We start from the raw sequence: 24,550 nt of genomic DNA on the forward strand, positions 1-24,550 counted from the left end.
GGATATTCCAGAAGAGCTATGTGTAAAACCTGCGAAGGTGCATGTTATTGATAGGATCCTCCAAAGGTTTGCCCTCTGTGGTTGAGAGTTGATGTGCACCGGATCCATAGGCTGTTGTGATGATGTAAGGACCAAGCCAATTCGGTTCGAACTTGCCCTTCTTCTCTCTGTCTTGTTGATTTTTAGGATTTTCTTTGAGAACTAAGTCACCCACCTCAAATGTGTGAGGCTTTACCTTATGATTGTAGCTACACTGTTCCTTGACTGAATGATGTGTAGCTCGAGTGACTGTCTTCCTTGATAAAGGAACTGAGATAGAATTACTAGTATGTGGACTACATAGGCCTGTATGCGTGTCACCTAAAGAAGTTTGGGCATCCCTGATAACAAAGTCTCTGGAGGAAGCTCCATTAAAGGTCCATGATGTATCGCCAGAAGGGAAAGGATGTGCAGAACAAGTGGATGAGGAATGAAGGCTTATGATTGCGAAAAGAAGTGAAAGTATCATGACATGTTGGAGACTTCGGATCAACAAGTATTGTTTTTGACTTGAAATTTTAGAACTTTTGCCCCCAGTTATTTTGATATTAGGGGAGATCAACTCTTGTTCTTTTTCGTTCATAGGATTTTTATCCTTGACTTTGATTTTTGCAAAGTCCAATAGCTTTTGATTTTGATTTGGACTAAAGGATTTTTCTTTATTTTTGACTTTTAAATTTTTTTGTTCATAGCTTGATTTTTCATCCCCAATTAGTAAGGGATTTTGTAATTCTTGTTGATCAAAGTCTGGGAGCGGAGTGGAAATGGAATGAGTGGATGATATGGTAAAGCTATGTGAGTTCTCAAGAGGGCTGGCGATACACTCAATAGATTCTTCGTTGAAACCACTCTTAGGACTATTGATATCAAGAGATGCTTGCACCACTAGAGGAGATTTGCATTTAGACTTAGTAGCCACAACACTAGGTGGTTCGTACCCAATTCCTTCCAAATTATTTATAGATTGTTTATGTTGAGTGAATACCTTAGGAGATAGCGGGCATTGATCAACATGAAGGATATATTCACCACATCCTATGTCTTTAATCTTGAACTTTTCTTTGATCTCTGCTTGTGTTGACATAGAAGCTTTCAAGGATTCTGGATCCACATATGCTAAAGATGGAACAACTTCTCGATCGATTGGTGTTGTTATTTCTGATCTATGTCGTAGGTTATTGCAATATATAAACGGATTTGGATCGCCTTTGATGGTCACTTCAACTCCATTGTGTGGAAATTTGACACATTTGTGATATGTTGATGAAACAACTCTCATTTCATGAATCCATGGACGTCCCAAGAGTATATTGTATGTGAGATCTAGGTCTAGGACTTGAGAAACCACATTCTTTGTAACTGGCCCTACTCTGAGAGGTAAGGTGATTGTGCCTTTAGATGAACGCTCTTTGTCATCATATGCTTTGATGGTAATTTTATTTGTAGCATTCACAACTTTGTCCAAATATCCCAATTGTATTATTGTGTTCCAAGTACATATATTGAGACCAACTCCTCCATCTATCAGGGCTCATTTTATTCGATGTTTGTGTAGGAAGGCTTCAATGTGTAAAGGTGCATTATGTGGTTGGCTCATGGAGGTGTCGCCAACTTCTGTAAATGTAAGGGAGTGTGGAACGGAAAGGTATCCCACCATGGCTTGAAATAGGTCCACATTCAGATCAGTGGGGACGAAAGTGTCTCTCAAAGTTTTATCAAAAATGGCTTTATGTGCAGGGGATATGCGTAAAAGTTCAAGGATTGAGATAAGAGCGGGTGTCTTCCCTAACTATTCTACAAGGTCATACTCAGGTTTGGTTGATGAGGAAGTGATGTTTTTAGCTAGAGCACCTTGCAAAGTGAATTTACCTCAATGAGTTGTGACATTACATTCAGAGGTCGGTTTGGAAGAAGGTCCAATGCCTTTTAGGACAATCTTGGGTCTTTGGGTAGAATTTTCAAGTGTTTTGTCTTTGATGATAATGGTAGACACATAATTGTCCATTGAAATGTGATTGATAGTTGACTCATAGTTATAGGATGCTCTAGTATAGTTGGTCTTCTCATCCGTGGCTTTGGATTTTCCCTTGTCATGTTTTGGGAATGGTTCTTTAAACATTTCATGATCTTGATTAGATGAGTGTCCTTCAATCTCAATGTCACCTCTATCAATGAGATCTTGTATGATGTTCTTCAATCGATGACAGTGTCCTATTTTATGACTCTTGCTCTTATGAAATTCACAATACTCATCATCATTCCACCAATTTGGTTTAACCTTTGGCTCATATGGAGGCAGATCTGGGATTGTTATTATTTTGTTTGCCACTAGTTTTTTGAAAACTGACTCTAGTGGTTCTCCCAATGGGGTGTACTTCCTTCGTGATTTCAAAGTTGTTTGAGCATTCACTTGATTGTTTGTAGAGCTTGATCTAGAAAAAATGGTTTTGGGTCGTACTGTATTGGCATCAACAACACCATCATTGACTGTGTTCTTGTTTTTATTCCAAAATCTTGGCTTGTCTTTTCCTTTAAATTCCTCTTTGTTTTCTTTGAATATCTTAATTACTCCTTGTTCAATTAGGACCTTCTCCATCGCTAAGCCTTTTTCAATGACATCCTTGAAGGTGGACAAACAATCTTTTCTCAGGTCATAATCAATTTCTCTATGGACATTCTGGGTGAACATCTCTACCATTTGTTTTTGTGGAATTTCACAAGAACATCTATTGGCTAGAGTTCTCCATCTTTTCAAAAACGATGAAAAAGATTCTCCATCCTTTTGTTTGGTGTTGCACAAAGTAGTGACTGATATGTCTATCTCTATGTTGTATGAGAAATGTTGGATAAATGCCTCTGCTAAGTCACCCCATGACTTAATTCTAGGTGGAAGTTGGGAGAACCATTCCATAGCTTGATCATCTAGGCTTTGTGGGAATAATCTCATCAAATATGTATCTTCTACTGCTACCTCAATGCAAGCTGTGAAAAATTGTCTTATATATGCCTTAGGATCCCCTTTTCCTCTGTACTTATCAAACTTAGGTGTCACAAAGTGTGTAGGAAATGGAGGCATTGAAATGCTTTTGTCAAATGGATAGGGACATATGTCTCTCATTGTGTAAGTTGGCTTTGGTGTATTTACGTCCTCCATTTTCTTTTGTAAGTCCTTGATTTGTTGTTCCAAATTGTTATTAGGTGGAGACTGACTTCTTGGACCATATCCCATGCCTGAACCACTGGGTGGAGGAGGAGCATGTTGCATATATGGATGGTATTGATCATACACATGGTCATATGGAGGAGGTCTATAGTGACGCTGTGTATAAGGACCACTTGGTATAGAGTCATGATGAGGAATGAAATATCTACTTTGTCCATGTATACCATACTCTACAGGCACGTCATGAGTTTGTTCTAGTGTGTTGCCCCCAAATTTGACGCGGGATTTCCTTGTGTCCAAATTTTGATCATGCCTTTGGATATCCAATTGCTTTGGTGGTTGGTCTTTAGCATTGTCGTGTGATTGAGTATATTTTTCTGTATAAGACTTCCATAATGGTCTGCGAAAGTGAGTATCATATGCTTGACCATGTGTGTATGGGACCTCAGGTTTTTGAAACAAAGATGATGGTGATTCAGGCACCATATATGGTCCTCTATTGCCTCCACTATTAGGCCTCCTTTGATCCATGTTGAGGTGAGGTTGTTGCAAAGGTCAATTTTCCATTATTTGAGACATGTCAAAATTATGAGGAATCTTGGCTCCACTTTGTGCCATCACTTGTAAGAAGTATTGTTTATCTCTCCTCATTATTTCTTCAACCAATCGATTAAAACGGGGATCCATAATAGAGTCTTCCACTTCTGCTGAATGTACTGAAATGTTGTCCATATTGTCATCGTGTGTATCATTGTTGTTTATAGTGTCCATGTTCTCAACATTTGGAATGTTTCTATAGGCATCCATGTCAGGTAATGTAGTATGATCAGAATTTAAAAAGACATCATTGTCATACTCATAGGCACTCATGTTTGCAGACTCTTGAGACTCTTTAGCTTCTCTCCTAGATTTTTGGGAATGAGTTTCAACCATGAACTAGGTCTTGACCAAGATGTGTGAGATTAGATGAAAATGGAAAGGTATGGAAGACCAAGAGTTGGATGGAATGTAAATGAATCTGAGGTGTACTTGCAATGTCCAAAGTGTAAGACCAAGTATGTATGTAGTAGAGTAGGTGTGACTTCCAAAGAGATGATAGTTTCTCTTGATGAGGTAAGTTGACCTTGACTCTAAGTAAGACCAAATGAGACCCAAAGGTGATAGACCTTGATGAGGGACCACTTAGCAAAATGTTGTTGTATGTAGTGTGTTGACAAAGCAAGATGAGGACAAGCAAGTGACCTTTTGACTCAAGTTTAGACAAATGTGAATGTAATGCAAGATGTAAAGCAATGATAGACTTTGTGAGACCCAAAGATAGGTTGAATGCTAGATGAAAACTTATAGAGATAACCTAGGAAGCTCAATAAGTTTGAAACTGATTGTTCTTGTTTGTTGGACTATAAATTTTTCCAATTTGTGAAGTTGTTTGTTGTGACCAAATCTGGATTTTTTGACTGTTTTTCATGACAAGATGACACAATGTTGATGAGGACTCAATGTTTGCAAGTGTTTAGACTCAAAATGACTCAAAAGAAAGTGTGTTGTTTGATGTAAAAATGTTTGGCATACACTTGAAGACACAAAAGACACAATATTTTTATGTGTTGATCTTGAATGTTTGAATGTTCAAAAGAATACAAGAACAATTCCTATGGCTAGCCAGGACAATAGTTGTTAATTCCAAATGGGGTTTCCCCCAAGGCTATGCTATTCAGAGCGGATACTTAGATGCTTGACCCCACTGGCTCCACCCTCGACACTCACTTCTCCGGGGCAGCCAAGCATCAATCCCCATGAAAACCCCCCATGGCAAACTTTCTATCTCTACTAAGAACTGTATGTGTGTGGGTCGCTCCAGAGGTCCGACCTCCTGACCCAACAACTAGAAGGATTTTGGATTTTTAAAATAAAAAGGTGCTAGTCAGGGCATCCACTCGTGTGGCCATACATGCGACACTTTCAGCTCTGTAAATATAGAAGGCTCCCAGCTGGTAGGGGTTACGCCTTACAACTGATCAAATAAATTTGATCAAACAGGTTTATGGGGAGACATAGTGTTGGTATGAACTAATCAACACACGTTACCCATGGCTTTCACCATGGATACAGTTGTTTATAGTGGTTTGAAAGAAGATGGTTTTTCCTCGCTACCACTTGGGTAGTTCTCTCCTCACTAGTAGTCTTAATGACCACATGGGGAGACAGACCCTCTAGAGATTAAACAAAAAGAGTTTATTGTCCAAGACACAAAAGACACTGGTTCAATTTTAGTGCACCAATTGAAGTGTTTGATAATATATGAAAGCAAGGCACACAAGGAAGATTAAAAACCCTTGCCAAAATTCCGCAACAAAGATTTGTTAGTAGTTTTGCAATAATACCCCTCCTGCAAGCACACGAGTTAGGTAAATTTTAGATCCAAAAGACTTTGTGAAATAGGGGCCTTAATGCATTTTTTTGACCAATTCAAAGATCTGATTCGTCATAAAAAAATACCACCTGTAAAATTTAAAGAAATGTAAGAAAATCCAAAACATTTGCTAATTTGCTCCAAAAATTATTTTTTTATGAAAAATCATATAAAATGCAAATTTTATCCAAAAAATCTGAAATTTTTACTGGACACTCCTGATGGTCTTCCAAACTTGCATAAAAAAATTCCAAGCAATTTGGGCGATATGATCAAAATAATGCAAAACCCTAATTTTTAAAGATCTGATTTTTTAGGAATGATTTTGCATCAAATTTAAAATCACAAAGAGAAGATCCTGTGTATAATTCTGAGAGATTTCCAAAAATGTAAGAAAATCCAAAAAATTTGCTAATTTTCTTTCAAAATTAATTTTTTATGAAAATACATAAAAAATTCATGGAAAATGCAAATGTGCTCCAAAAAATCAGATTTTTTTACTGAGAACCTTTGATAATGTTATTAACCTATTAAAAAAAATTTAAGCCAAAATACATAGCCGTTTGTGAGATTTGATCAAAATAATGAAAAACCCTAAATTTTAAAGATCCAATTTTTGAGGAAAGATTTTGCATAAAAATTAAAATCACAAAGAGTAGAGCCTGTGTATAAATCAGAGAGATTTCCAAAAATGTAAGAAAATACGAAAAATTTGCTAATTTTCTCTCAAAATTATTTTTTTATGAAAATTCATTAAAAAATCATATAAAATTCAAATAGTCTCCAAAAAATCTGAAATTTGGATTGTGAGCTTTTGATACTATCCCAAACTTGCAAAAAAAAATTAATGTAAAAATTCCAAGTTTTTGTGAGATCGGATCAAATCTCGCCAAGATCTTGATCTTGTGTCCAAAACCCTAGCTACACAAGGTTATTCTCAAAATTGTTTTAGAAAACAACAATATAGGGTTAGAAAAACCTGCAAAAAAAATAGAGATCTAACAAAAATCCATGTCTTATGGGGTGTGCCAAAATGTTTATGGTGAAAATGGAAACAACAATATTGAAAGACTAAATAGATTCAACCACAAAACCCTAGCCCAACAATCAACAAAGATCCACCATAACATATGAAGATTACCTAAGACAATGCAAATCAAATGAAATCATAAATATTATACCATCACATGTCCAATAGGGTTTGGATCTCCATTCTTCCTATCTCCATTGATCTTGCTTGATATATTTGCTCTCAGATTTTATGTGTGCACAAGAGCTCAACAAAGAATGGAAATGTGGTTGTAAGTAGACTTGATCGCATATGGAATTTCGAATGCAAGAATGCTTGAAAGATCGATTAGTTGAATAGAATGATTGATTAGAATGCTTAGAATGATTGAATAGAATGATTAGGGTTGATAATGAAGGAAGCATCTCCTTATATAGAAGACACTATAAGAAATGGAGGGATAAGATTGAGAGGTGTAAAAGATAAATGGTTGGCTATGATTAGAGGGTAGGTAGAGAAACTAAGAAAATAATGAGAGGGTAGGTAGTGTAGGAATTAAGAGATGAATGACATGTGTCATAGGTGGAAAAGGTTAATGAATTAATTAAATAAATAAAGAGGTATTTAATTAATAGAAGAAATGGGATCAATTAAATAAATAAGATATTTATTTAATTTAGGAAAAAGACAATTTAAATAAATAAATGTATTTATTTAAATGATAAATAAGGCTAGAAGAGGATAAATGAATTAATTAAATAAATAAAGATTTATTTAATTAATAGAAGAATTAGGCTTAAAATAATTAAATAAATAAAGATATTTATTTAATTAGACATGACAATTTTAGGTGTCTACACTTTCACTTTCTGTATGAAAATTACAAGAATTTTAGTTCTGTCATGTAAATTGGACCTGTAATCCTAGAGTTTAAGCCTCTAGAAAATATACTAACAAGAATCTTCTTGTCCACAATGTAGTCCACATTATGTTTTATCTTAAAGCAATAGTCTTCATACTAAGATATTTATCTATCCTATTGTTGAATATCATGAAAATCATCTTGATGACACTACCTAAAGTGATTGGATAAGTATCTCACATGTCAACCTCTTAAATATAATCTCACAATTGATTATTGCAAGAGAGAACTAATATTTTTACTCATCTTGGCACCACTAAGTGGAATAAAAACCACATAGAAGTAACCTAATAAAGTGATCCATGAGATTGCACTCATACAGCTGTATCTTAAAGCATCAGTTCAAGGCCAATAACCATACCTCTACCTATATTCCCTTAATGAAACCCTCAGATTTTGGAAAATAATGGATAATATCCATAATGGGATGTATTGACTCTAAAACCCTCCAACAACATGCCTAACTCCATGACAATGATACTTCTCCTATACTCTATTTATTTTGGTAATTATGATGACTAACATCCTATCTCAAATGAATCTTGTCTACTAGAATAATCAAAATATGATCTAAAGCCACCCACATCATCTAGTTAAACTCATCCCACTACAATTAATAGCTCACTATGAGAATCTAGAGATTCATTACCAAGGGCATGATAGTCAAATTGACAGTTATGATAAGATCTAGGTGACAAATTTCATTCACAAAAAAAAAATGGTTAGCACACATTATTTTAACAAAACATACACACATAAGCATGCATATGAACAACCCAAGTCTCTCGGTGTTGCAACCTAAGGATTTGATACCATGTCTAGTGCCTAAAATTTATCAAGGAAATTGACTAAATAAAACAAAATCAATCATTTTTTTTCACATTTAACAATAGTAAAAAAATCATGTCATGATTCATGCATATGTTGTAAGGATGACGCTAGACAAGACAACACCACACCAATGCATAAGGAAATAATGCACAAGTGCACACCAAACAAGTGGAAACCCTCAAATTATCACAAGGAATGATGAGGAGATAAAGTCTCACTCTAAACTAATGATATGGTATATGCCAACTAGAACCTAGATAAAGATAAACTAAAGGAGAAACAAATCACTTATAAATTAAACATATAAGCATTAGCAAACACTTCAGTTCATCTAATTAGATGAACATGCATCATAATCAACATGATTAAATTTGATATTTTATTCTTATTGACTTGAACACCTTTTATTTATTAACTAACCTAAAACCATTCACTAACCACTACATCTAGGAAAAGAATGACTACATCTCACAAAGCATTAACTAAACTAAGGAGATCATGTTAAGATATTATAAGCTTCTAGGCAAGGATAAATCATAATAAGAGATTTTCGAAAAGGTAAATAAATCCTGTACACTATTTTTTTTTAATCTATCAAAAAATATAGTCTAGAAATAAATGGTCATAACTCTAATCTTAAAACAATTTTTAACTCTTACAAAATGAAAAAGAAAGAGGAATGAAATGGCTGATGAGACAAGTTTATAGTCATGCTTTCTAAGGATTTGTTATGATGTTCATGATGATACTTCAGAATTTGATACCGTGATGACACTATTTACTATGTTATTTCCTTAGAAACTATTACCTTTTGGGCTTAAATGTAACCTTAAAACAATCCATGATACTAATGCATATGCTATGTAATTATCTACTAAATGTGCATATGTTGGAAAGAATGTTGCTCAAGATGATTTGGAAATGTGGTTGTTTTTATGTGCTAATGTGTTTTGCAGGTTTGTACTAAGAAACCGGTGTTATGATGAAGCTTGCAACATGGAGAAGGACTCTTACCAGCTGGGTGGTTGTTGAAGGAGTCGAGGAATAACGAATCTAGAGGAGCTTTCTCTACTTAATGTTGCAACTACCTTCTTAATTAATCATGTACAATCAGTTGAGTCTATTTAGGGGTATGCTACACTATATCTTTGTTGAGGAAGTCTTGTCTGACTTGGCTAAGTGCATGCATGAGCTTCCCTTTCCTCTTTTTATGCTTTCAATAAATGGCACCCTCCTTATGTTGTGGAGTTGGTCGCCTAGTTAGTTAGGATAGTTGGTAGTTTTTCTTCTATAAATAATGTTCAAATGATCTCTTGTAGAAGGTTGAACATTATGATGATATAAGTTTACTTTCAACTTTGAAATACAGTTTAAGAGCATATTGTCATATCTTATGTACTTCTATTTTGATGATTAAAATGATATTTTGATTTTTTAGCACTATGTTAATCTTGGAAGTCTCACTCAAGGGGGACCACTTGGTGAGATCTCTGCTTAGTTAGCATAGTATTTATTCTTCATTCAATATTTAGTATCGTTCCAACAGTTGACTATTCCTGCAATCACAAAACTCTGCTCTGTATTTGATCTTGTAGCCAAAGCAAGCAGAGTAGTTTCCTATCTGTTGTCTGGAATCTCATTCTTGTAGCCTATGTTAGATTAATATTTGAATGTTTAGATTAGTTGTTGATTTAAGTTCAGATACCTTAGATTTAGTTTTTTACAACATTCCAATTCCAACATTGTTCTTTGCTTAAGTCTTGATGACCATAATAGAGTCAGTGCACATACATTGCTGACCCATTTCAAGTTCACGTCCCTGCGTTGATAAGTTAAATTAACCTCCATAATGAGTCTGATAGCTACTTAGTATAATGTGTAATCTCTAAGTTATAGATTTAAGGGCTTAGTTATTGAACCATTAAAGGAGGTGAAAAGTTTTGGCATCGTTGTCGAGGATGGTGTCAAACTAAGAAGTTCTTTAGGGTTATTTTTAACTGCAAGTTGCTCTTAGAATATTCTCTCATTTGAATGAGTTATGCCCATAATTATTCCACCAATTCTTTGTGTGGAATCGGTTGATACTGAGTTGATACAATATGCATAGAAGAAGAGATTCTTCAAGGAGATTTCTTCCTAACAACCCTTATCCTGATAGCCATTTTGAGGAAGCCAACAATCATTCTGAAGATGAAGACCAAGAGATAAATCCTTTGGCTGATATATTTGCCAACTTCAATGATCCAACTGATCAAGAAAATGTTGATAACCTATTTGCCTTGATACTTTATCAAGCAAGAATGGATGTTGTTGCACAAAATCAGCCTAACCAACCCACTTTTGAATTCCCCATTACTAAACAACAAGATAATAATAATCTCAAGAATATCCCTACTTCGGTCCTCCCAAAGTTTTATGGGCTTGTAACAGAGGACCCAGATATCTTTTTTTTTGAATTTGACATCCTCTGTAGAAGCTATGACTATACCACTGATGCTCATAGGCTTAAGCTTTTCCCTTCTACTTTGAAGGAAGGACCTTGAAGATGGTTTATGAGCTTGGGAAGAGATGTTGTCAATAGTGGGGATGCCATGCAAACAATTTTTTTTGAGAAATACAAAGAAAGTTGTAGAAGTGGTAACATGAGGGGAGATGGTATCTTTAGGATGCAGCAGAGGGAAGGTGAAAGTTTTGAGGACTACATTTCAAGGTTCATGTTCTGCTTAAGGAAATCTTTAGACCATACTCTTAACCAAGAATCTCAAAAGTTACTTTTCCTTAGAGGAGTCAGTGACAACTATACTGATGCCCTAGATCTAATAGGAGGAGGAGACATTACTCAACTTCCTTGGGATGACATTGACAAGATATGCCAGAAATACTCTCGAGCAGCTGTCAAGAAAGGAAGAGTTATGGGAAAATCATCTGCTAGTGGGGTCTCAAGGGCGGAAATCACTATTTTAAAAAAAAAATTTAAGCATGATATCATAAACAATATGGCCAATTAGTTGGATACCCTACAAGAAAAGAGGAAATAAGAGGCAGAAGCAATGTTAGCATAATACTATCCCTATTGTAGGAAGAAGAAGAATGACTACAAATGTAAAATAGTAGCCAATGTTGATAGCAAGAAAATTTCACCCGAATTCAAGTTGATTGAGGGAGATGAAGAAAAAAATTTCTATGTTGCATAGAGGAGACCGTGGGCTCTAAGACAAAGTATGTAACCTGATCCATTATCTTTTAGTGGACCTTACATGAATTCTTATGCATCTAATAACCAATGGCAGCACCAATATCCATCCAATTTTGGGAGGCATCCACCATAGTCTTGGAATAACCCTCAAAATACTTGGCCTAATTACCAAAATGCTCTACCTCAATGCCACATTCTTAGGGGAATTGGCAGCAGCCCCAAGGGAATTGGCAACAAACATCCCAATGGAGGGGTGGACAACAATGGCCAAACCAGGCAATTGGTTACATGCATCCACCTTCATAGACTCAACAACAAGCTATCACACCCCCTCCTAATCCCAATGCCAGTACACCCAGACCTACTCAGTTGTTAGCTCAACCCACACCTAACCCCAATAATAAATCACAACAACAGTAGGTTTATTCTACTGATCCAAATTTGTACCCTGCATATGTTGTGAGATTAAGTGACATTCACCTATGTTCAGGAGCTACCCTGCCTACTTCTTCCACTCCTCTCATAATTGAGCTCCCTAAGGAGGTAGAGGAGAATCCAAATCTGGTTGAGGCACCTACTTAGCCAAAACAATTTAAGGATCCTAAACCAGCCCCCCAACCTAATCCATAACCACCATTTCCTCAAAGGTTGGGAATTGTCAAACAAAAGGAAGAGACCACCTTTGAAATCCTGGATCAATTCAAAAAAAAATATGTGTCAAGATACCTTTTTTTAAAGCCATTAAGGATGTCCCAATCTATGTGAAAGCCATAAAAGAGCCATGTCTCAAAAAGCTAGGAAGGAAGGTAAAAGATCCCAAAACTGTTCATGTGGTAGGCCAATTGGCAAACATCATGCTTGGGAAAGTAATTGTTCCCAAGTATGTTGATCTAGGTAGCCCTATAGTTGTATTCATCATCAATGGTATGCAAATAAAGAATTCTTTAATAGACTTAGGTGCCGCAATTAATGTGATGACTAAGGAGATCCCGCAGCAACTAAATATTGCCAATCCAAGGCCCACTACCACCATCTTGTAGCTTGTTGATAGTTCTACTGTCCAACTGGATGGTATAGTGGAAGAAGTAGTGGTTACTCATGATTCATGGGAGTATCTAGCAAATTTCATGATCCTTTCCCATAAATACACACTCGGAGGATATCCTATTATCTTGGGAAGGTCATGGTTGGCCACAATAGATGCTTATTAAGGATGTCATTCAGGAGACATGACCATCTCTGATGGTAAGAATACTAAAAAATTGTTTCTTTATCCACCTGCTCAACCAACCCAAGACATAGATAATCCTATTTGGCCACATGTTGGAGAAGAAACTGAAGATATTAATTTAGTGGCTAAGCTCATGATGATAGATAACATCCCTTTCTTGCAACAATATGATGAAGATGAAATATTATCTCGGATAATCCAAAATCATTATGAGACTCGGGAAGAATCATCCAACCATGCATCTAGTTTAGAAAGCCTTTGCCAATGCTTCTCTCGGTTACTCTTGCTTCAACAACAAATATTATTCCTACATTATTACCCAGAGAATTAAAAATGCCAAGTGTTAGTGAGATAGCCATGATATAATTGACAACACAAGTACAAGTTGCAAAAGGAAAATATTTGAACATCAATAGTCAGCTTACCCAAGAGCAACAATTATCTTTGACAAATATGTTAAAGAAGCATAAATAGGCATTTGCTTGGAGTTACCATGACACGAAGGGTCTTGATCCTAAACTATGCACTCATCAGATCTATATGAGAGATTATTGTGCACCAATGAGGTAGCCACAAAGAATAATTAACCCTACATTAAGGGAGATTGTGAAGGAAGAATTACAGAAGCTCTTGGATGCAAGATTTATCTACGTAATCTTAGACAACCAATGGGTATCTCCTTCGGTAATTGTGCATATAAAGGAAGGTAAATGGAGAGTTTGTGTTTATTACAAGTGTATACACCTAAAAATGGTCTGAAGATAGTTAATTAAATATGTAGTTATTTGATTAATTCCCCTTCCCAATTAATTGTATTCACAAGTAATTTGATTAATTTCTCTATTCATCTACTAGTAAATAAATCTACATGATTTATTTATATAGTTCATTTCATATCCCCTTTTGATTAATTAATTCTAAATGTCCCCCCATATAAATCAATTCTTCTAATCCATAATTAAGATTAACAAACTCAAGTTTGTTGAGATTAATTATCATTTTCTAATTATTTGAATTTATAAATTCAAATGAGCACATAGCTCCTAACTTTTAACCACCTAACCTAACCATACCCTAATCTAACCCATTCCATCTAACCCTGGGTTTAACTAACCCTATCATATCTTGCACATCCTAACCTCCTTATCCTAACCTCATATGGTGTGGATATTCTCCCCTTGAGACACATGGCACTTTTTTCACATGTCTCCTGCCTTTGACACTTTCCCTCTCATGAGCAAGGCTCCTTGACACTTGTCATCATAGAAATGACAAGTGTCCCTTCATCCAACCTTTTCTCCCACTTCCTCAATCTTGGCCCTTAATATCTTCAGATCAGATCTGGACCATCGATTCCTGCCACCTCAGCTTTGGCCTTGGAATTCCTATAAATATCCCCCATTTTGGAGCAATAAGGATCTCTTGCATTCATAGCTTTAGCATCATTACTATAGGCAATTTGCATTTCAGTTATCTAGTAATTATCTTTTGGATTAATCATAGCATGTAAATCTAGTTTCTTAGATCATGCATTTCATATCATTTTCATAATCAATTATGATCAAGTAGCTACTCAACTCTTGAGTTGCCACTTTGGAGGTCATTGCTCCATTGAGAGCCAATCAATCCAACACCTTCAAGGTCCTCAAGAATAGAGGAAACTGGGATGTTTCAAGGAAGGCTTATGGTTTGCATTTCTAATCTAGTTTTTAATTAAGCTTTTCAATTACATTTTATTGTCTCATTATATGTGTATGCCTTCTATATACCACATTTTTAGCATCACATTAATTGGCACCCACCGTGGGGCCTAGCCCCTTTGATCTTTAACAAGTTTGCTTGTAGGAAATTTCATTGATAGGTTGATTAGCTCTTTCAGAGTGCAGATTAGCTCTCTTGGGCTCCCGGATCATGTTCTTGGTCTCTATTGTGGCATTCTGGCACCTCAAATGGCATTTTTGGGAGACTTCTCAACTCTGTTTTCAATTTTTTTTGTAGTTTAGTGCTTTCAGTCTAGACTTTAGTGTTTTTGGTATATACTATGGCATTTTTGGTACTTTTGTTAGAATTTTTAGTCTGTTTGACAGTGTTTCTGGTGTGCAAAACAACATTTCTGGTGTGCAGAGCTGCGCTTCTGGTGTGCAGAGTAGCATTTTGGGTCCATTTGGCAGTGTTCTTGGCACATATGATGGCATTCTTGGTCAATTTGATGGCGTTTTCATTTTTTTATTGATTTTACAAATATTGTATGTTGCATTCCTCATTTATGCTTCTAGACTGTCATTTTCCCAAATCTAATTTGCAGATTATTGGTTTTGCAGGTACTTAATTCGCTGTGAAAGACTGGAGTCATAAAATATTTTTCCATCAAAGATCACAATATAAACTGCTAACTTTGTTTACAGTCGCAGGATTTCGCACTTATTTTTATTAAATTAGGCACATAGACTAATTACAATGGAAATGAACAAACATGTCTTATGTGTTTTGATGACAGGCGAGTATGCTCTCACCTTTCTTAGGTGATCAGAAAGCTATAATCACCTTTTTCTTTCAATAGTGCATATCTTTAGCAGGCCTACCCTCCCGAGGAGCCTATAAGGCCAAAGCCATTAAGGCCCGTGAGAGGGGAACAACCCAAGTGGGAACGGCTAATGCCAAGTACTCCAACCCACTATAAAATAAATGTGATTTGATGAAAATCAAGTCAACGGAAGTGCTCGAGAATAGATCTCCTTCGTACCTTCGGGTATATCAAACCTTGGTTTTCAAGGCTGGGAGACCTCTTAATTGAGTTTATACCCCGACGCGCCGAACAGATCCCTTACTAGTTCCAATTAAATTAGAAGCTACCCGGTTTACCTCTGAATATTATTAAATTCTTAGTGCATGGAGGGGGAAGAATCTCTCCTTAAGATACTCACCATATGTCCCTCTTGAGCGTATGTGTGAACTCCCCTTTTGAGACCTTATTGCTAGGCTCATAATGAGACTCCACTAGCTCTCGCAAAGGCAAAAACACGGGCGCCCTTCGAGGGTGACAAGGCTATGTGAGCTGACAGGGTACCAAGTTGTGGGATAAGAACTAATAATGAAGCCAATCTCCTTAGGATAGACTGATTGATGTGTTTTCAATTGTTCAAAACCCATGAAAACTTGGGCTTTCTTTAAAGCTTCTTGAACCTACACTTTATGTGTCCTTTGGGACAAAAATACAATCTGATTTCTGTGTTTGTAAGTCAAGTCAAGATCTCATCCATTGAAATACAACAAACATTGAAAACTCAAACTTCAAATTGTCAAATTCAAAAGTTTCATAGCAGATTAGCTCTTTCAGTCTAAACAGTAACACCTACGGTCCAAACAATCGCATTCACAATCCAAACATTAGCTCTTTTGGTCCAAACATTATCTCTGTCAGTCCAAACGATTACATTCACAGTCCAAACATTAGCTCTTTTGGTCCAAACATTAGCTTTGTCAGTCCAAACAGTCGCACCTACAGTCCAAACAATCGCATTTTCAGTCCAAACGTCAGCTCTCTTGGTATGAATGTTAACTTTCTCATATTTCAGCATTGACTCTCCAAGGTTGAGCATAATAGAGTTCCTAGTCTAAACATTAGAGTTCCTGGTTTAAACAACAGAGTTCCTGGTCTAAACAGTAGCTCTCTTCATTTAAAGGTCAGCTCCCTTGGTCTAATCAACAACTCCTTTGAGTTGAATGTCAAATTGCTCATGTTACAGCATTAGATCTCCTAGTTTGTACTTGTTAGGTCTAAATATCAGCTCTCTGAGTCTGAAAATCACAAAGTTGGGTCAAAATTGCAATCTACTAAGTTCAAACACTTAATTTGTTAAGTCTACACATCATTATTTTGAACTTTAGAGTCGCTGCATTGCAAAATAACATTCCTGGTCTGTTGCTCAACGTTTCTAGTAAGTTTGTCAGCGTTTCTGGCCTATTGCTCAACGTTTCTGGTCCGTTTCTCAGCATTTCTAGCCAGTATAGCAGCATTTCTGGAAAGTTTGTCAACATTTCTGGTCAGTATAGCAGAGTTCTTGGTCATTTTGTTAGCGTTTCTAATAAACTACATCAAAATTAGAAAACAAAAACAATCCATTTCTCAAATTGTCAAACATAGAGACTAGGTCATCTTCTCGGGTCACTTAGTTAGGTTATCTTTTGCTAAAACAGATTCAGAGGTAGACACGCTAAAGGTCTCAAGTATTCACCTCAAACAAGTTTAAAGATCTAACACCTTAAAGTGCAACATCACATTTTCTTTGATAAACTAATTGTTCAAACATAGTTTCTCATCAGGATCTATCATCCTTTAATCACGAAACTACAACACTTGATCAGAATAACCTCGTTCTTTATCATAGGATATATCGTTCTTATTGAACTTTGTCATATAAAAAATCATAAAATTTGCCCTCCAAAACTAAGATCGAAACACTTGCCAAGAAACAAATACTTGAAAAGATCATTTCCTCAACAATTGATCACTTATTGCACCACATTACGTAAGATTTAAATCTCGCAAAAACATTCAAAACACGTATATGCCAGAGATGAAAGATTGCAGAAATAGAAATAGAAATGTTTGAAATAACTGAAGATTATAAAAACATGGAACACGCAGATGCAATACAAGTTGAAGAGGAAATAAAAGAACAAAATATCAGAGACATCAAAAAAGATCCTCAATTCAATAAATTTATGCAAAAAATATTGGAGGGAGAAAAAGAAAAATATTTCCTAATGTTAGCAAAATATGGTGCTACACCCCCAAGATTTTGATGTGAACAAATTAACACAAAAGAGAAGTGACCCCCCTTAATAATGAATAATATGAGGATATTTTTTGTCTTAAACTCAATGACACGTCAATTCCTGGTAACACCAGAACCAATGAGGAAACTTACATTTGGAAAAGGGATGACGTAGAAATTCTAAATAACATTTAATCCAATGAGGATACAAGAAGGGGTAGAGATGATACAAGAAGAGATCAAGATCCTCCTAGAATGCAAAATCATGGCTATACAAGAACAAATCATCTTGATAATCCTATCACAACTCTCACACAACAAATATAAACATTGAAAACACAAATTCAAGATATGCAGAGAGGAAATGTTAGAAGATACTCACTTCAAGAAATCTGTCCTTATCCATTCGACATGAATCTAAGCATGAGACCATTTCCTATAGGTTTTGAAACTCCTAGATATGAAAAATATGATGGAAGCACTGACCCCCAAGAGCATATACGATAATTTTGCATAACGAGTATGGAGTTTGCACATGAGGATACTTACTTGATGAGATTATTTCCAAAAAGCTTAACTGGACTAGCTATGGAATGGTTCTCCAAACTTCCACCTGGAATCAGATCATTCTCAAAATTGGTGGATAAGTTTGTTTCATAATACTCTTACAACATACAACATGAAGTAACAATGCTAGACCTATGTAACATCAAACAAAAGAGTGGAGAACCTTTCATGACATTTTTACAGAGATGGAGATAGTTAGCTTCACGATATACTTGTATAGTGCCAGAGTATGAAAAAATGGACATATTCATCGACAACCTAAATGATCAAATGAGATATCATCTAAAAATACAAGGACATCAAAGTTTTGGAAAGATGATTGATAATGAAATCAGAATGGAGGAAGCCATGATAAAGAAGGGTGAGTTGAAAATATACAAAGAAGGAGTTTACCCTCCTAACAACAACAATCACAATGATAAGACAAAGTTTTGGAATAGAAATCATAATTTCATCAATGATGGGATAGTGGATAACAACAATGTGAAACCAAAGCAATTGGTTTTTAATTTATCCAATCACTCAGCAACAACTCAACAAAACAACAATCACCAAAAATTTCTTTCAAACATTGGTGAACCCCTTGGATTCACATTAAAAATGCTTATCGCAAAAAAATTGACTAATTTACCAGAAGAAAGAAACTTTGAACCCAAGGTAAAACCTTCTTGGTGGAATGACAACCATTTATTGTGATTTCCATTCGAAACAAAAGACACCAAACAGATGCTTGTCAACGATTAAAACATGTCATCCAAGATTCAATTGATAATGGAGTAATAACTGTGGATGGACATACAACAAATGAATCTCACATAGCTTTCAAAACTCCACTTCCTAACTATGAGAAGGGTGAATCATCAACAGGGAATAATGGTAAAGGTAAAGCAAAGGTAAACTATGCTCATGCATATGACAATGTGGTAAATGTGATCGTGGTTAAAGAGCAACAACATCAAGAAACCGCTCATGTCATCACATGAAGAAAATCCAAAGTGGTTTTGTTGGGTCCTACAACTAACATGTCATCCACTACCAAACAATACAATCTAGTGGATCAATTACAGAAAACACCCGCACAAATATCTATCTTAGAACTTTTAAAGCTTTCACCTGCACACAAAGAAATTCTAGAAAAAGCATTAATCGATACACACAATATCCAAAGATCTTGATATAGATCAATTCCAAACCATGGTGGGACACCTCACAACCCCTCACTGCTTATCATTTACCGAAGAAGATGAAATGTCCTTGCAACATCCCCATAATGCTACCTTGCATATTGAAGTCCTCATTCACAAGATGTGTGTTAAACGTATCCTAATAGATGGTGGAGCTGGTTTAAATATTTTCTCTTTGAGTCTTGTCTATGCTCTAGGTTATTCATAAGATGCAGTTGATCCCCGTAAAAAAGATCACCATCAAAGCGTATGATGAAGAAGAACGTTCCTCTAAAGGAATTGTGATATTACCCATCAGAGTGGGACCTTTGCAGAAAGACACAACATGCCAAGTTCTTGACTTGGACTTATCATACAACATAATCTTGGGAAGACCCTGGATACATGACATACAAGTTATTCCATCCACATATCATCAATGCCTAAAGTTTCCCTACAATGGGCAGGAAATCTTGATCTCAGCAGATTCAAACCCATTTTAGTATTGTAGTAATCTCAAACCAACTCAAGAAGTCATTGTTTCTCATAACAGGGAGGCATCATCTTCAAACACGCAAACTAAAGAAAAATCATTTGCCTCCATTTTGTCAAGTACAGAAAAACAAATGCAGCTAAGAGATCGAGGGAACAAAGAATATTCAATATCCCAATTACCACTTTCTCCTAAATCCTATGGAAAATCATCAAACTCTAAACAACAATCAATTGTGAAACATCTTCCAATATTTGATGGAGCATTTGTTAGTGTTGGGACCTTATCAGAGGAAACAAAAGACAAAGATGTGCTACAGTGGCTATATAAGGATGAAGAAGTCCAACAAAAGATCAACAATGTCATAATACCCACTGAAAAGTATGGAAAAGGGTTTAACATTTTTCAAAAAATGGGATACACTGGAACAGGTCCGATAGGAAAACGACAAGAAGGTATCTCAGAACCTATCCAACCTCATACTCAATAGCCTACAGACAAAATAGGCTTAGGTTATAGACAAGTTACTCTACCAGAGAACACATCTTCTAACTAGCACTAAGAGGAGAATGAAAACAAACAAGAACAACATGCAATTGAAAGGGAAGAAGCATCTAACAAGAAACAAGCACAAACAAACATGAAATGGAAAAAGAGGCAATCATCAAATCAACAAGAGAAATAAACCAATGATACCTCCCAAGCAGAATTAACTCTCAATCAAAACAAGCACGAACCTGGTACCAATCAAGGAGAACTGATAGTAAAGTTGACAGAACTCAATCTCAATCCAGAAGAGGTTGAATATGAAAGAAGAAAAGATATGGCAAGAAAAGTTGAAGAAGCAACTCAAGTACTATATGAACAAATTTGTAGATTACAAGATACAAGTGAGACAGATTCTAATGAATGGGAATGGGATTCCTATCACTCTTAAGAATCAGCTGAAGAAAATTGCTTTGAAGAAGATGTAGGAGTCGATGTAGTTCACATGTATGTAGGGAAAACATTAGGAACTAGTTCACTTGAATTAGAATCACATTCGGCTGACTTGGATTTAATCGAGGATGATTAGGAGCTCCTTATGGGAGGTCATTCTGATGAGGGTACCGTTCTAGACATCGACATACATATCAAAAACTTTGATAGCTCAATCATGACCCTAAATACTCTCGAAACATCTCAACCTGATGACCCCTACCTATAATCCACCCCAAACTTATTGATTGGGAAAATGAAGGACATACTGCCATTGAAACCTTTTTGAATGACCATGCCATATCCGTATATCTTAATGAAATCGAACCCGCAACAACTTTGACTAGGAATTTAAGCAACACATCTTCTAGTCAAGTGGGTGCCAAATCTCCAAGTTGCAAAAAGGAAAATAAAGAAAACAATATCAAGTCTAATGCCTTAACCATTGCTTGACAACATTAGATCAAGAAAAAGTAAAAAGAAATGATGCATCTAATGGTAAAAACCTCCTTGAGGTGCCGGAAGATGGGAGATTTGACACTTTACCTGATTACTATCAAGAAAGGTCATCAATTTTGATCGAACCAACAAAGGCAGTTAACATTGGGACAACAATGCAACCAAAGATCCTACATCCAATGACTTCTCTATCAGAAGAAGAAAGGAAACAATATATGGAATTATTCAAACGACGACAGATCAATTTCGCTTGGTCATATGCAAACATGCTAGGATTGGATCCAGAGCTTATTATGCATCACTTAAATGTCAGTCCAGGAGCCAAACCAGTTAAACACAAATTAAGGAAGATGCATCCACATATCACTCTCCTGGTCAAAGTAGAACTAAAGAAATTACTGGATGTAGGACTCATCAGACCTGTAGCATATCCTCAATGGGTATCAAACATCGTTCCTGTTTCAAAACTAGACAAAAGTATCAAAGTATGCATAGACTTCAGAGATCTTAATAATGCATGTCCAAAGGATGACTTTCCTTTGCCTAACATTGACATCATTGTATATTTAACGGCCAGACACTCCATGTTTTCTCTAATGGATGGTTTCTTTGAATACAATCAAATTAAAATAGCACCTAAAGATCAAGAAAAAGACAACTTTCACATGTCCGTGAGGTACTTTCTGCTGGAACGTCATGCCTTTTGGACTAAAGAACACATGTGCCACATATCTGAGAGATATGAAAACAATATTCCATGACATGATGCATACATTCATGGAAGACTATGTGGATGACATCTTGGCTAGATCATACAATAGAGAAGAACGTATAGAGATACTGGAAAAGATCTTTGACCGGTTAGAATAGTACAAGCTATGACTAAATCCTAAGAAATGTGCCTTTGGTGTCACTTCAGGAAAGCTATTGGGATACATTGTTTCAACGAGAGGTATCGAAGTAGATCTAGCTAAGGTCAAAGCAATCATGGAAATGACATCTCCCAAGAATATAAGTCAACTCGGATCACTCCAAGGAAGACTCCAGTCAATCAGAAGATTTGTTGCTCAACTAGTAGATAAATGTCAACCATTTACTCATCTATTGCATAAAAATGTTCATTTCAAGTGGGACCATCAATGTGAGGATGCATTCAACAAGATCAAGGCATATCTCATGCAACCACCCATCCTAATGTCACCAATTCCAAGAAAGTTGTTATTACTCTATGTATCGACCACTGAAGTATCATTAGGAGTTTTGATTGCATAACAGGATAATGAAGAAAAAGAACGAGCCATCTACTACATCAGTAGAACACTAGTGGGATGCGAGCTCAACTATTCCCCAACAGAAAAAGCATGCTTGGTGGTAGTTTTTGCTTCACAAAAATTAAGACACTATCTATTATCTCACTCCATCAAGTTGATAGCTAAAATCGATCCATTGAAGTATTTGCTCAGCAAGACAACATTAACAAGACGATTAGAAAAATGGATCATGATCCTGAGTGAGTTTGATATTAAGTATGTAGACATAAAAGCTATCAAGGGACAAGTCATTTTAGACCAACTATCTGAGGCACCGCTTCAAGATGACCGTCCTTTACACATTGAGTTTCTCAATGCTGATATCCTAACAATCACCACAAAAACATGGCAATTATACTTTGATGGTTCATATACACAACATGGATCAAGAGCAGGTATTCTATTCATCACACCATAAGGTCATACAATTTTGAAAGCATACAAATTAAACTTCCCATGCACCAACAACATAACAGAATATGAAGCTTTGGTTACAGGTATCAAAATGGTTGTAGAATGGAACATTACACAACTTCAAGTCTTTGGAGACTCTCAGCTCGTCATCAATCAAATTAATAATGATTAACAAACAAAGGATGATAAATTAATTCCTTACAAAAATATGGTAGATGATTTCAAGAAGTATTTTGTAGAAATAAATTTTGAGAAAATTCCAAGGAATGACAACAAAGCAGTAGATGCCATGGCAACACTTGCTTCTCTACTTTCGACATAGGAAAATCAAGAGCTTTATGAATTCCTGGTGGAAGAGTTGTTTTACTCTGCTCATAATTGTCCTGATTCCCAAACTATCCGTCACCTTGTTGGGCATGATTCCTCCCGCTATGGCCAAATTTATACATACCTGAATGATAACACCCTCCCTCCCAATTTATCAAAGAACCAAAAGAGAAACTTTATTCGCCAATCCTCCCATTTTACTCTTATCACGGATACCCTATTTAAACAAGGTCTAGACGGTACTCTTTTAAGATGTCTCAAACAAGAAGAATTTGCGAAGGCCTTACATGAAGTCCATAACGATATTTGTGGCACTCATTCAAGCGGTCTTACCCTTTTGAAAAAGCTCATACGCTTGGGCTATTATTGGCCAACTATGGAACGAGATTCTTTTCAGATAGATAGAACATGCAAACAATGTTAGATCCATGGGAATTTGATTCAGGCACCAGCGCAAGAACTTCATGCTTTGGCAACATCTTGACCTTTCTGCCAATGGGATCTTGATCTAGTAGGAAAGATAAAGCCTTCTTCATCCAATGGTCACAAATTCATCCTTGTAGCTACAAAATATTTCACAAAATGGATTGAGGCAGTACCTCTCATAAATATCATAGGAAAACAAATTGCTGCATTTATCTTGAGCTACATCATATGTCGCTATGAAATACCCATGATCATTATCACTAATAATGGGTGACTGTTCAAGAATCAAGATGTACAAGAACTATGTGAGAAATTCAAGATCCAACACAGATTTTCCACACCCTACTATCCACAAGGGAATGGGCAACCAGAAGTATCAAACAAAACTATTTTGAAAATCCTCAAAAAGATAGTGAATGATGCTGACAGAGATTGGCATATTCAATTGAACCCTACTCTATGGGCCTACTATACTAGTATTCGCACACCAATAGGTGCCACACCTTTCTCTCTTGTTTATGGATCAGAAGCAATACTGCCAATAGAAGTAGAAATACCTTCTCTACGAGTATCATTAAAAGGTCTTATCCTAGATGAAGAACAATGAGTATCTAGATTGCAGGAGTTAGAATTGATCCATGAATGAAGATGAAATGCCTTTGATCATTTAAAAGTATATTAGCAAAGAATGTGTTGAAGTTATAATAACAAGGTCAAACCACGAGTCTTTCAAGTTGGGGAACTAGTATTAAAGGAGAATCCATGAAACCAGTCAGATCGAGAAAAGAAAGGAAAGTTTGAACCAAACTGGTTAGGTCCATTTGTGGTCAC

The sequence above is a fragment of the Cryptomeria japonica genome, chromosome 10, assembly GCF_030272615.1.
Source record: "Cryptomeria japonica chromosome 10, Sugi_1.0, whole genome shotgun sequence".
NCBI lineage: Eukaryota > Viridiplantae > Streptophyta > Pinopsida > Cupressales > Cupressaceae > Cryptomeria > Cryptomeria japonica.